General features: G+C 39.3%; 2 non-coding genes across 2 annotated transcripts; both read right to left on the bottom strand.

Moving 5' to 3' along the window:
- Window positions 1-4,021: 4,021 nt before the first annotated feature.
- On the bottom strand, window positions 4,022-4,093 carry TRNAW-CCA (transfer RNA tryptophan (anticodon CCA)). The gene has a single exon. It is a non-coding gene; the product is annotated as a tRNA-Trp (tRNA).
- Window positions 4,094-4,734: 641 nt separating this feature from the next.
- TRNAD-GUC (transfer RNA aspartic acid (anticodon GUC)) lies at window positions 4,735-4,806 on the bottom strand. Its single transcript has one exon. It is a non-coding gene; the product is annotated as a tRNA-Asp (tRNA).
- Window positions 4,807-13,539: the final 8,733 nt, after the last annotated feature.

Raw genomic sequence — 13,539 nt, forward strand, 5'->3', positions numbered from 1 at the left:
TGCGCTGTGAAATTTCTTAATTGGAAAAAAAAAAAGACTTTTATTTTGTTATATTCTTAAAAAAGTTTTTTTAAATTATCTTTTATGTTTAAACAGGTTTTATTTATTTAGGTTTTAGGTTTAAAAAAGTTACAACACTGATACATAAAACCTTGTGGAACAGTGGAAAGATAGTCCTATGTGAAGCTACACGTTAAAAAAATAAATCAATGGAATGACTTTGTCAGAAAACTGTTCTGAAATTTTTTTCCCATAAATCACTTGGGTAACTGCCTTCATTTTCCTTTTTGAAGTTTCTAATGTTATTAACATACAGCCAACTTTTTTGTTTTTCATTATTCTGTTTTGCATAGAGCTTGGTTGTGACTGTCACCTCAGTCAAAAGCAGATGACCAAATACTACATGGTCATAAAAGTCATGTTCTTGACTCTTTTTTTAAGAATATGAAAGGATTTTCACAATACAGCATTAGGTAAAAAAATAAGTAGGAAAAAATAGAGAACCATATTAGAGTAAGATCTCAGTTCTGTAAAGAACAGTGTGTATGGATATGTGTTTATTTAAAAATATATACAAAGAAAAGAGACTAAATGGATATAGACCAAAATGTTTGTAGTAATTTTGTTTAGGTTGTGGGGAACAAGTAATTTTTATTTTCTTTCTTATTTTTTCTGTATTTATCAAGATTTCTATGATGAACACATGCTTTTTTTTTTAACCTTTTTTTTTTTCTTAAACATTTTATTTGAGAGAGCGAGCTAGCACAAGTGGGGGAAGGGTAGAGGGAAAGGGAGAAGCAGACTCCCCGCCCTAGCAGGGAGCCTGATGCAGGGCTCAATCCCAGGACCCTGGGATCATGACTGGAGCAAAAGGCAGATGCTTAACCGACTGAGCCACCCAGGCACCCCTAACACATGCTTTTATAAACATAACTACTTTTCTTCTGGAATTAGTGTGAGAAATTGGGAAATTACTTGACTTATTAGAATTCAGTCTCTCAGTTTTATATTTCCAAAGGCTCCATTTTATCAGTTCATCAGTCTTACGAAACTGATTAAAAATAATCTCAAAAGAGAAACCTCGTTTATTAAACAGGTGAAATAAATGCTGAGAGCATTCAGTAGTAGTGGATAAATCCACTCGGAAGAATAAATGCCTGGAAAGGTTTTAGAGGAAAAGAACAAAATCACAGATCTATTAAGTGGGAATTCAGATATGGACCTGTATGTCAGAGCTTCTTTCCTGACATCATTCCTATACAATGGTTGTAGAAGTTAAAGTTAAAATGAAGTGTTGGATTTCAAGTTGTTTCAAAGTTATAGCAAGTCAGCAAATGGGCTATTCTAGGAAAGTACAGATGTCCAAACTTGGAAAGAAGCTGGAACCTGTGAAATAACAGTTTTAGAGCTACAGCAGTATAAATAATGACGTGTATATATATACTGCTTTACAACATTTTTATGTATATCTCATTTGATTCTTTTTTCTAAAGTTTTTTTGAGTATGGTTGACACACAATGTTACATTAGTTTCAGGTGTACAACATAGTGACTCAACTTCTCTTATATGTTATGCTGTGCTCACCACAAGTGTAGCTAACATCTGTCACCATACAATGCTGTTATAGTATCACTGACAATATTCCCTATGCTGTGCCTTATTTGATTGTCTTAACAACCCTGTCAGGTAAGTGGGACCTCCATTCTGGCCTTGCTCTATGGGCCCGTGGTTCTCAAACTTTAGCTGGCATCAAAATCACTTTGAAGGCCTGGTGAAAACTCTGTTAGGCCCCGTCCCCAGACTTCTGAGTCTGTAGGTGTGGGGTGGGACCTGAACATTTGCATTTCTAACTTGTTTGTAGGGTACTGGTCTGGAAACTACAGCTCTAGGGTTTTTTCTAGGGTTTTTTTTTTTTTTTTACATTCTTTGTAAAGCCAGAGATGACCTTGTCATAGTCTTATAGTCTTGAATAATAGCTTTGCATTGCCCTCAGAATAAGATCCAAATTAGTTAGAAGGTCCTGACTGATTTGACTCCTGTTTTACCTCTGTAAGCTTTCTCTCTCTCTTCCTCTCCAACCATGCTGGAGAACTAGCAATTCTCCAAAGAACCTGCATTAGTTTGCTATAGCTGCTATCACAAAATGATTAACAGGGTAACATTACCTGCTCTGCCTCATAAGAGTATGATTTTGTACAAATGAGATAACATGCTTGGTCCAAGCTAAGATCAAGTGAGTATTTTTACAGATAAATGCTATACATCCAAAGGTTGCAAGGGGAGAAGGAACATAACTTCTGTGATGGGCAGAATTGTGGCCCCTCACAATTCATATGTTGAAGCCCTAACCCCGAATACTTCAAAATGTGACTATATTTGGGGATACGGACTTTTAAGATGGCATTAAGTTAAAATGAGGCCATTAGAGTGGGCCCTAATCCAAACTGACTGGTGTCCTTATGAGAGGAAACTTGGACATCAGCAGGGGTGTGCACATACAGAGGAATGATCATGTGAGGGTACAGTAAGAAGGTGGCCACCTATAAGCCAAGGACAGGCCTCAGAAGAAACCAACCCTGCTGTCACTTGGATCTTGAGCTTCTAGGCTCCAGAACTATGAGAAAATAAATTTCTTGTTTAAGCCTCCCAGTCTGTGGTCTTTTGCTTGTGGCAGCCCTAGCAAATAGAAATAAAAAAATAGAGAAAAAAAAGAAAACCACTACTTTTATAATTGAAGAAATCAGACCCCAGGGATATTAAGTGACAGTGCTTGACTCATGGAAGGCATTCATGTATGTCTACTGGATAAATAAACGCCTTAAAGTAACATAGCAAACTTGTATTCTTGAAGATTCTCCTTTATGAGGCCTTCTTGAGCTACCCAAGGAAGAGTTAATTTTAGCATCTACATACCACTCTGTTCATGTTACTTTGATGGCATTTAGCCCAACATATTATGGTATTTGATTACTTAGTGTATCCCTCAGTGCTGAGCACAGTATTAGTCTCATCATAATTGGTGGTTCATATCTGTTGAAATGGATGGTCTAATCTCAATCCATCCAGATAGGAGAAAGAACAAACTACACAAAGTGAAAATATAATGTCCAACTATACTGATGTATTAGGTTAAATCATAAGAAATTTGAACTATATATTTTGAAAACAACGAGCAAAAAAACCTCAGGGACTTTTATGCAACATAGCCAACAAAGATCTAAAAATATTTCTCATCATCTTGCTATTCATTTTTTGTACAACAAATGTTTGACACATGCCTGTCAGGCACTATTCAGTACTAAGAGTCCTGGAGCTCACAAAGGTGACTAAGCTTTGCTCCCTATTAAAGAGATTAATTGAAAGTGGTATCTGACTGGTCCTCACTCACATGAATTGGTGAAAATATAAAGGGGGCATTGATATATCACTTAGGTCCAATGGCTTCTACCACGTTCTTTCATTTTCCCACCTTTATCATAAAACATTTAGTAAAGACAAGGATATGTAGTAAGTTACCTTGTTTGGAAATTTGGGTGACCCTTGTCAGGTCACACAGAGGAGTAGGGACTGTAAAAGTGGGACACTAATCACACGTTGTAAGATTGTTTAATAGCACACAGGCTAAGACGTGTGAACTGCAACAATATTCAAAGTTAGAAATTTTACTTTATTGTCCTTGCTTTCAAAAGGGTCTAACACCATTTTTGGGAAAACGGCTTGTACATTTCTTAAGGACGGTTGGACTGATATGCCCACTAGTGTACAGTAGTAACAGTCCACATTTCTGTGTATTATGCACTTTAATTCAATGACAGAAAAACTCACTTTACAAAGCCAAACAGAAAGATCAGCGTTAAGACTCCACGATCTAAAATCAGCCTTGTCTTTTCACACACTAAGGATTGCTAGGATTCCATTCGAAAAAAGAAGATTTAATCCTAAAATTAAGGGTATTTTCAAAAAACGGCGGAATACTACATCTTTAGAAGCCAGCGTTCTAAAAAAGTTTACAAAAGCCCATGACCCCGACGTGATTCGAACACGCAGCCTTCTGATCTGGAGTCAGACGCGCTACCGTTGCGCCACGAGGTCCTGCTGGGCTGTGCCTCGTGCAGTTTCTTAGGACTCAAGTAACATGGCGTTTCTTCCGGACACGCACCTTTTTTCAATTCTCTCCTTGCCCCTCCACCCGATACACGTTGAGACTGGAAACTGAGCACTTTAGCGCCCAAATTTTACTGATCGCTAACCCTCCACCTATCTTGGGACGGGACCAGCGGAGGCGGGAGAACTGAATTATCCTTTCAGTCTGGTACCCAGGGTCAAGGGAAACTGTTCCTTCCTCTTCCACAGAGAGCAATTTCCGTTCTTACCCGCCCCTTTAGGGGCGGAAACTCCGCCTTCTCTTTCCCCTTCCCCCCTCGGGTTCCGCGCCGAGTTCATGACCTCAAGTTGGAATTTGGCGGGTGTCGTTGCGCAGGCGCACGCCTGGGCCAGCTAGCTGCTGATAGGTAACGCGGAGGCGCCTGTAGTTCCTTTTCTCTTTCACCAACAATATAAAGCTTTAACTGTCAGGGTAGGCTTTTATTCCAAAGTGACCGTCAAGCTTAAATTTCACCCACTTTAAAAGACACACTCATAAAAGATCTGCATATTGTATTTGTCAGCAGGTTTGGCGCCTCGTAGTTGTTATCCAGAAAAAGCGGTTGGATTAACAAAAAAGAGCTACCAACCTCCCCGTCGGGGAATTGAACCCCGGTCTCCCGCGTGACAGGCGGGGATACTAACCACTATACTAACGAGGAGCTGCTAGAAAAGTTTCTCCAACTGTCTTCAAAAGTAGGAAAGATTTCCACGCTCATTTCCCTTCCGCTTACCTCCCGGAAGTGTGAAAATAGGAACACTTGGACCGCTTCTCCTCTTACTGTCCGCTCTGGGCACCTTAGACTCGTCGTTGGTGGAAAGAGTAAATTATTTAGAATAATGAAACAAAATGCGCTTCCAGTTTGAGTAGTGATGAGTTGATGAAAATTGTTTTCCGGAGCTCTTTATGCTTTTCGGATGATTTAGGTTTGTGGCGGGTGGTTTTTAATTTAATAGTGACCAAGAGGATGTGACTTGAAGCAGAACTTTACCTTCACAAATTTATATTTTCATTCTGAAGTCGAAGTTCAAGGATATCATATGGTCGCCAGATGTCCAGGGCAGTCAATGTGGTCCCACAGTACAGTGCCTCTTCAAACAATTTGTAAGCTTTTGTGACACAAAAGGACTCATGCATTGGACCAGCTGTGGCCAAATGAAATTCTGTTAAGCTGATTTTTTTTTCCTTCTGTATTTCGGTCTCTTTCCTGAGGCGTCTGCAGTTTGCTTGAAAGTGATAAACACGTAAGTGGCAAAATAATAATACATTGAAGTAACTCAAAACAAGGATGTGCCGTTAATTAAACATAGGGTTAGGAAGGTATGCTAATAGACTAATTTGTACCATCCTTAGCCTTTTCATAAACAGGATCAAACCTGTTCCAAGGAGGACCTCCCACATAAACTTTTGACATTATCTCTAAAAATGCAAATTCGTAGAGTCACAAACTGACATGATTGAAAGTTTTCATTGTAGAACTTGAATTTATGGAATCCACTCCTTGTAGTGTAATGAATTAACACATTTTTGGGTGATCATAGGTTACATGGTGTTTTCCATCTGATGAAAGGGATTATTTAATGCAGACTTTAAAAAAAGGCAATTTTTGAGGCCTGTCTTGGCTTTTTTTTTTTTTTTTTTTACTCTTAAAACACCAAAGGCCTCAATAAAACTCCATGTCCTGTGGCCTCCTTCTACTTCTAAGTCTCTTAGTAACTCTTATGAAGTCCAAAGGGCACTGTGATAACTATGATGATTTCTTTTTCCTTGGAAGAGTGAAAGAACTTCTCTGTTGGCAACACTGCAGGGTAGTGGGAACCCAGATTAATTAATAGCCTGTCTTCACCCCCTCCCGCACTCCCTCTAGAAGAAGCTTAATCCTTGTCTCTTCAGAAGAGACATCATCCTCTCCACCTCAGCTGTGGTAAAGCTACGCCAGTGTTCATAGATGTGTTTTTACTTTTTTTTCCTCCCTAGGGAAATGAAGAAGCGGACTGAGTCAGCAGAGATGATGGAGCAGGAAACAGCACCTGCTGCCCATTTTCCTAAAATGGAAAGGAAGAGAGGATAATTAACCTGAATAGGGTAAGGGAGCTCAGAGATTCCTCACTGTCAGCACTGGGTGAAAGTAAAGGTTAAAATCTGACTGGCAGTAGAGAGGGCCCAGAACTCTCTTTGGAGGTGAATAGCATGATGACAATCAATGTTATTGAAAGTTTCAAACCTTACACTACCTAAATTACTGGTTGTCTAGCTTATCACAGCTCGCAGAACCATTCACATTCATTTCATCTTCTCCACAGTCCTGTGAGGTCAATAGGGGAGGTGTTTTATCCCTATTTTACAGGTGGAGAAAGAGAATCCTGTAGAGTCAAGATAGGAAGTGGTGAGAAGCCAGAAATCACCCGAGCCTTGACTGCAAATCTTGTACAAAATTCACCCTGCTGTATAGTTCCACATACTTGTATATTAACAAATCATAAATTAGGGAGAGAAAATCTTTATCTCTAGTATCAACATAATGTGTCACACTCGTTCCTGTATTAATATTTACTCGTCTCTAATTGCTTAGGCACTATAGTTATTCATTCACTATTGAACCTACAATGTGTCAGACATTGTTTCAGACATTTGGGGAGGTTTTAGTGGATACGTTTTGTTCTTGTGCAGCTTATGTTCTAAGAGAAGGAAGGTAGACAATAAACAAAGAATATAATAATGAATATGCTAGATGGTGACAAGAGTGGAAACAGAAAAAAAATAGCATTGTAAGGGGATTTAGAGAGTGGCAAATTAAGTACAATGGTCAAATAGGCCTCATTTTAATAAGGTAGCATTTGAACAGACTTGAAGTAAGGGGTGTGGTCATATAGGTATCTAGAAGACCTGTGGGGCCTTAGAGGCTATTGTAAAGACTTTGACTTTTATTCTGAGGGGAAATGAACTGCTGTAGGGTTTTGAACAGAGAAGTGACCTGGCGTAATTTATGCTTTAGACTTTTTGGCTACTGGGTTGATAATAGGCTGTAGGGGGCCAAAACTGAAACCAGGGAGACCAATGAGGTCTATTGTAATAACCCATGTAGGAGGTGAGGTGGTTCAGGCTAGCCTGGGAGTTGTGGAGAATGTGAGAGGTGCTGACATATTTTGAAGGTAGAGCCTTCCTGACAGAACTCCCTGATAGCATGAATGTGAGGTGTAAGAGTAAAAGAGGAATCAAAGATGCTTCCAAACTTTTTGGTTTGAGCACCTGGAAGGCTAGAGTTCCTATCAACTGAAGTGGAGAAGAGTAGTGCACAACTTCAGAGGGCACCATCGTTATTGATAGTCTACGTGAAGGGAGCAAGAATTCCTGTTTCCTTTAAGGCCCTTCTAGCTAGACTAAGAATCAGATTGACAGAAGACAGATTTCAGGGTTGTGAGATCAAGCCCTGCGTTGGGCTCTGTGCTGGGCATGGAGCCTGCTTAAGCTTCTCTCTCTCCCTCTGCTCTTCCCCAACCCTCTTAAAAAAACAAAACAAAACAACAAATTGACATGAGACATGTTAATAGGAAAAAATAAAATTTAATAGCGTACATACAGGGAATCCATACAGATATGGAAATTCCAAAGACAGGCAAAATGAGGCATATATGATGTCATTAGTAACTGAAGAGAAGGGGGTAGGGGTCTTGGTCTTTAAAGGGGAGGAAAGCATTCTTGAGGAAGAATGAAAAAGAGTAAATATTTGGTAAACAAGTGTTTGCTGGGCCACTCAGAAACAATGGGATGAAGAGAGGACTTTAATTAAACAGGCCTTGCTAGGTTCCTCCCTGTCTACCATACTTAGTTCTGTCTCAATTCTTTTAGGCAGTTGTGGGTTAGCTCAAGAGCTTTTTCTGAATCAGCTGGGTTTGGATTGCTTTTTAACTCAAAATAACATTAATGCCGAAGTGGCCCATTTTGGGGCAGCCTACCATTGGCCCCCAACAAGAGCACACTGGGGAGGAGGCAGGGCACCATTCACAGAGATGCTCTGTGGTTGGCACTCCTTGGAAGTGTGCAACATGGCAGCTCTGCATGTGGAGCGGGATTTTGGGGGATAATCAGCATTTCAGTTTGGGATGTGTTAAGGTTGACACATTGAGTAGGTAGTTGAACATCATGGTTGAGTACTCATTGTAAATAAGCCAAGCATTGTGCGTGGTGCTGGAGGTGCCGTGATGAACAAAGACCCTGACCTCAGGGAACTTTCATTTGAGCAAAGGAGACCATATCATTAATCAAAGAATAATAGCAATAACAACAACAAAATAGTTAAGAGTAAAGAATTTTTGATCTTATCAGAGCATACATGACCTGGTTTCTTGTGTTCTTCCCTTTTTTCCTCTATTATTTTCACTTCCTCAACTTAACCTTTGAACACAATGTAAACAAGAGCTTGGGTCAGCTCACTAGTCAACATTCTCTTTTCCCTTTCCTCTTCTTCCATAAGTAAAGAACAGTCTAAATTGCTCCTGGGTAGTTTTTGGATTCTATAATCATTCATTCACAGAAACATGATTTACATTTATTAAAATGCAAAACTTCCTATGCAAATATGAAACTAACCCTCCGTAAACATTAAAATTCAAATTCAAAGGTGAATGTTTATGATTTGGGCCTGGAAGACAGACCTAGCTGGGTACAAGTTTAGATTATTAAAGGACAAAGGTTTCTGTCGAGGATGCTCATACTTCTCTGTTTCCCAGCCTAATTTATCTAAATAAACCAGAGTCAAAACTGAGAGGCAAACATCTTTTCCCCTCCAGTGCAATCAACACTTTAGTCTTTTCTTCTCCTTCTCATTAAAAAAACCCAACAAACAACAACAAAAAAAACCCAACTTTGTTCATCTATTCTTTGTGCAAGATATGGAGATAGACACTGGGGACAAAGATATGAGTAATATTTATTTCCTGCCCTCGAGGAACTCCGTTTTCACGGGGGAGGTGGACCCTCTTACTGATAGTTTGTTAAGTGCTATGGTGGCAGCACTGTCCATGCTTACTGAGAGCCTACTCTCTGTTTTAAGTGTTTTACATAAGAAAGCTATTTAATGTTTTTACAATCCTGTAAATTTAGTATAGTAATTCTTACCCTTTTACAGATGATGAAACTGAGGCACAAGAAGGTTAAGGTCACAAAGAAAGATAGTTAACACATACTAGTGTAAACTACTATGGGATTACAGAAAAGGAAGGACTGGGTCTGTGGGGAGCTGAGGGGTGCCAAAGAAAACCACTTTCAGCTGAGCCTTCAAAAGATGATGAGGTTTGAAAGAGAAGGGAAAAGATTTTCCAGCACTTCTGGAAGAGGGAAGCACTAATGCAAAGGCTCAGAGCTTGTGAAAGAGTGTGTGGGGATTTCCAAAATGCCAAATTAGAGGGCCTACTCCTGGTGGGATAGGATTGCAGGAGGCAGGAAACGTCCTCACTGTGCATTATAATGTACAGTTGGGGATAGTTAAAAATCACAGACTTTGAGGAGCCAGTAAGAACCTTACAGACCTTTTTGACCCTTTCCTTTATATAGGTAAGGAAACTGAGGCCCAGAGAGCTCCAGTGACTTCCCTAATTCTCAGGGCCAAGAATATCACCACTTTACCCTTAAATTGTTGCAGTGATGTGAGGGAATCCAGGGCATCACTTTCCCTGTGGCTAACTCCTCCTGGGCTGGTCTCAGCTTCTTTTCCTTTGAGGAAAGCACCTGCTGGCATTGGCCACAAGCCTCAAGGTCATTGACCTTCCTGTTCCTGACTTTTTCCTGTCCTTCTGACCACCTGCTGGCTTGCTGGTGTTAGTAATGGTCCTCATTAATCTGTCAGGCCTGAAGGCAAGCACGGGCCCCACTGGGAGGACCACTGGGTCCTGTTCACCCACACTCTCCCTTGCCCTTTGGGGTCAGTTCTCAGCTGGAAGGACACATTCATTCGGCTTATTTCGTGTGGGATGAAGTAGTGTCTACTTCTTTACTTTAGTCTTTACCTGTTTTAGAAGGTCTGAACGCAAAGCAACAGAAAAATTCCTGACTTAAATGCACACTACTCAGGTGTGGCATTGAAGTTGCCGTCTTAGGAAAGCTGCCTGTTAACACTTCTGAAATTTCTTCTATTTGTGAATCACTCATTTGTGAAATTTCTCTATTTGTGATAATCTATTAGCAAGGTTATCACAATTTATTGATAAAAATGAAGTTGATATTATAGTAAATGAGAACAAAACTAGCCCAAAATAGTATGCAGAGTACTATTTTTCTGTGCATTTATAAATATTTTAAAAGCTTTTTTAAAAGTTTAATTATTTAAGTAATCATTACACCCAAGGTGGGCTCCAACTCAGGAGCCCCTCCCTCCCCATCAAGATACTTGTGCTCCGTGGACTGAGACAGCCAGGCACCCCTGCATTTATAAATATTGAAAGAAGTCTGGAAAGAAAGATGTGAAAATATTAAAAGTAGTTCTATCTGGGTGAGAGCTTGTTGATGATCCCTGTTCTTTTTCTTTTCTATATTTCTCAAATTTTCTACTATGTGCATATATTATTCTTGAATTCAGAAAAACAATAACTTTTTTAAAAAAACTTAATACCAAGCAAAGCAAATAGCGTAAATGCACACTTGTGATAGTCTTCGCTAGAACTATAGCGACTAATCTATTCTACTCTGATTTTCCTTTTAGTTGAAGATTTCATTTTGCAGTTTAAATTGTTTTACTTCCTTAAGGTAGGAAGGTGAAGGGATGAGGAAGCAAACTTCAACGTCGTAAAACTGGGTGTGCAGCCCTTTTTCCCTTGTCCCTTTGTCTTCCGGCCCCTGCGTTCCCAGTCTTTTGTTGTTCTCCACGAGAATTTTGATTCAGGATTTAAAGAAAAACAAGTGCCTGCCCTCCGCACGCCCTCTGGTGTCCCAGTGAGGTATAACTAGACAAAACCCACAAAGATCACGGCCATTTTCACACAACCCTCACCCCAGATGGTGATGCCTGGAGACCAGAATGTCTGGCATTTTAGAGGAAGTAATCACGCACCAAAATGCTTGGCAGGTTTAGTCTTTAAACTATAGGGTTGGTTATTGATTTTTTAAAAACACATAAAATCAGCATCTGCATATTTAAAAGAGATCTAATAGTAAGTCAATTCTGAAAGCAGTCAGCGTAGGTTTCTGGCTTCTGAAACTAAGAAAGACACATTTAGTTCTATAATTATAGCAAGTTAATACTTTGGAGTAATTGCCAACACATTAGGTGAGAGAGGTCTGGATACTTAGACATAAGCTTGACTCCTGATAATGATTTATGCCACTTTGAGCTTTATCACTATACTCTGAGAGTTGATACTGAAAGTCCTTTTTTTTTTTAAGTTTGTTTATGTATGTTTGTATGTATATATGTATGTATGTATGTAAGTAATCCCTTCACCCCACATGGGGATCAAACTCACAACGCTCACGCACTTCTGACTGAGCCAGCCAGGCACCTCTGAAAGTCCTTTTTGTCTGTAATTTATTTGTATTGCATTTTTCATCAAACTGTGTGTTTTTAAAAATTACATTTCCACTGAAAAAATAAAACAATAACAGCAAAAAACCCCACAAAGCAAACCAATATAGGCAAATGATATTTTTGGTTTAAATATTTATGAACTGACAAGATCCCAGGCTTCAAGTTTTATTTGGGAAGGCAAAACTTTACCTCTGTTCTCTTAAGGATCTCCACTGTATCTGAGAATTAAACTGACATAAAACAGATTATGCAAAACTTTACCTCTGTTCTCTTAAGGATCTCCACTGTATCTGAGAATTAAACTGACATAAAACAGATTAATGGGAGAAAAACATATAGCTTTTACATGTGTGTGGGAGCCCCCCCATAGGAAAACAAAAGCTGAAAGAAGTGGCAAAACCTAAGTGCTTATATACCAGTTTGAACAAAGAGAGCCAATTGTGGACAAGGAACCAAAATATATGGGGAGGCTAGAGGAAGATAAGAGTTATTTTAACAAGATCTGTTTGTACAGAATTCTCTCAGCTTGATACCCCATCTCTGGTGATAAGCATATTTCTTTTCTTTTGGTGTAAGAAGGATATCTTTCACATGGGAGTTTTATCTCCTGCTTTTAGGAAGGGAAAGGTTGGTCAGAGCTCCCCTCTCAAACCTGCTGTTTTCCAAATTATTTTTCCAAAATAATTCTTATGGCAAAGTGGCATATTATGCTAACTTTCATAGGAGATTCATGCACAAAATGTGAAATTTAGTAAGTACAAAAGTGTATACAGAAGAAAGTTTCTCTTCCATCCCAAGTTGGTTCAGTAGCTCACCAAGGTCATCAAGAGCTCTGTGTTCTTTTTCCTCAGATGTTTTTCCTCTGCAATCCTACACAGATTGACTTCTTTTCATGATTGTCACTTCATGGTTCAAGTTAGCTGCTGCAGCTCCAGACATCATGGCCACTTTTGAGGTTGGAGCATGAGGGCGGAGGCAGTTTGAGCAAATGCTCCTTTTGAATTTGTCCCTCTTAACAGGAAGAAAACCATTCCAGCAGCGCTCTGGAGGTTGTTTTCCTATGTTTCTTTAGCCACTACTGGATCACAAGGAGACTGGGAAAGTGACTATCTGGCAAAAGGAAAAGAGTAGTGATTCCAGTTTCAGTTTTTAGTATTCTAGTCTTCTGTGCTATTTTTAAGAACTGAAATTTGTTAGCATAACACTGTTTTTCCTTAATTTAACATTAATGTTTTAATCACTTTATGTCTGGAGGTATGCCCAGAAAATTATATAATTGCATTAACATTGAAATCAGAGGCACATGTTTTGAAAGCATACTGATCACATCCTTTCTCTTTTTGAAATCCTTCCAAGGCTTCTTACTGTTGATTTAATCCCATTTTTCCTCATTATTAAAGAGGTTGAGTATTTTTTCATATTTGTCTGTCATTTGTACTTTCTCTAAAGCTAGTTTGGGTCCTAATTTTCTTGCAGAGTGGACTGGAGGACTCCAGGTGGAGAATGGAAGGGCATTGTTTAGAACAGCAGCTGAGACAGTGGTGGTATCATCTTTATTTCAGGATTACTAGAGATGACCACGTTTCCCAGTTTGCCTTGAAGAATCCCCGTTAGCACTTGTTGTCCCAGTGTATTTTATTAATAGCACTCCATTCACTCTCAAAAGTGTCTTAGTTTGGATGAAAATCATATAGTCCCCTCTTATTTGAAATATACATCAAAATACTACAGTTGGCTTTTTACTCTGGAATCTCTATTAGTTGGTGCAGGATTATCATGAAGACTAGGGTTTGGTCTGCTTCCTTCACTGTTGTATCCCCAGAGCCTAGGACAGTGTGTAGTACACAGAAAATGCTTAAATATGAATGAATCAAT

The sequence above is a fragment of the Ursus arctos genome, unplaced genomic scaffold (genome assembly GCF_023065955.2).
Source record: "Ursus arctos isolate Adak ecotype North America unplaced genomic scaffold, UrsArc2.0 scaffold_21, whole genome shotgun sequence".
NCBI classification, from domain to species: Eukaryota; Metazoa; Chordata; class Mammalia; order Carnivora; family Ursidae; genus Ursus; species Ursus arctos.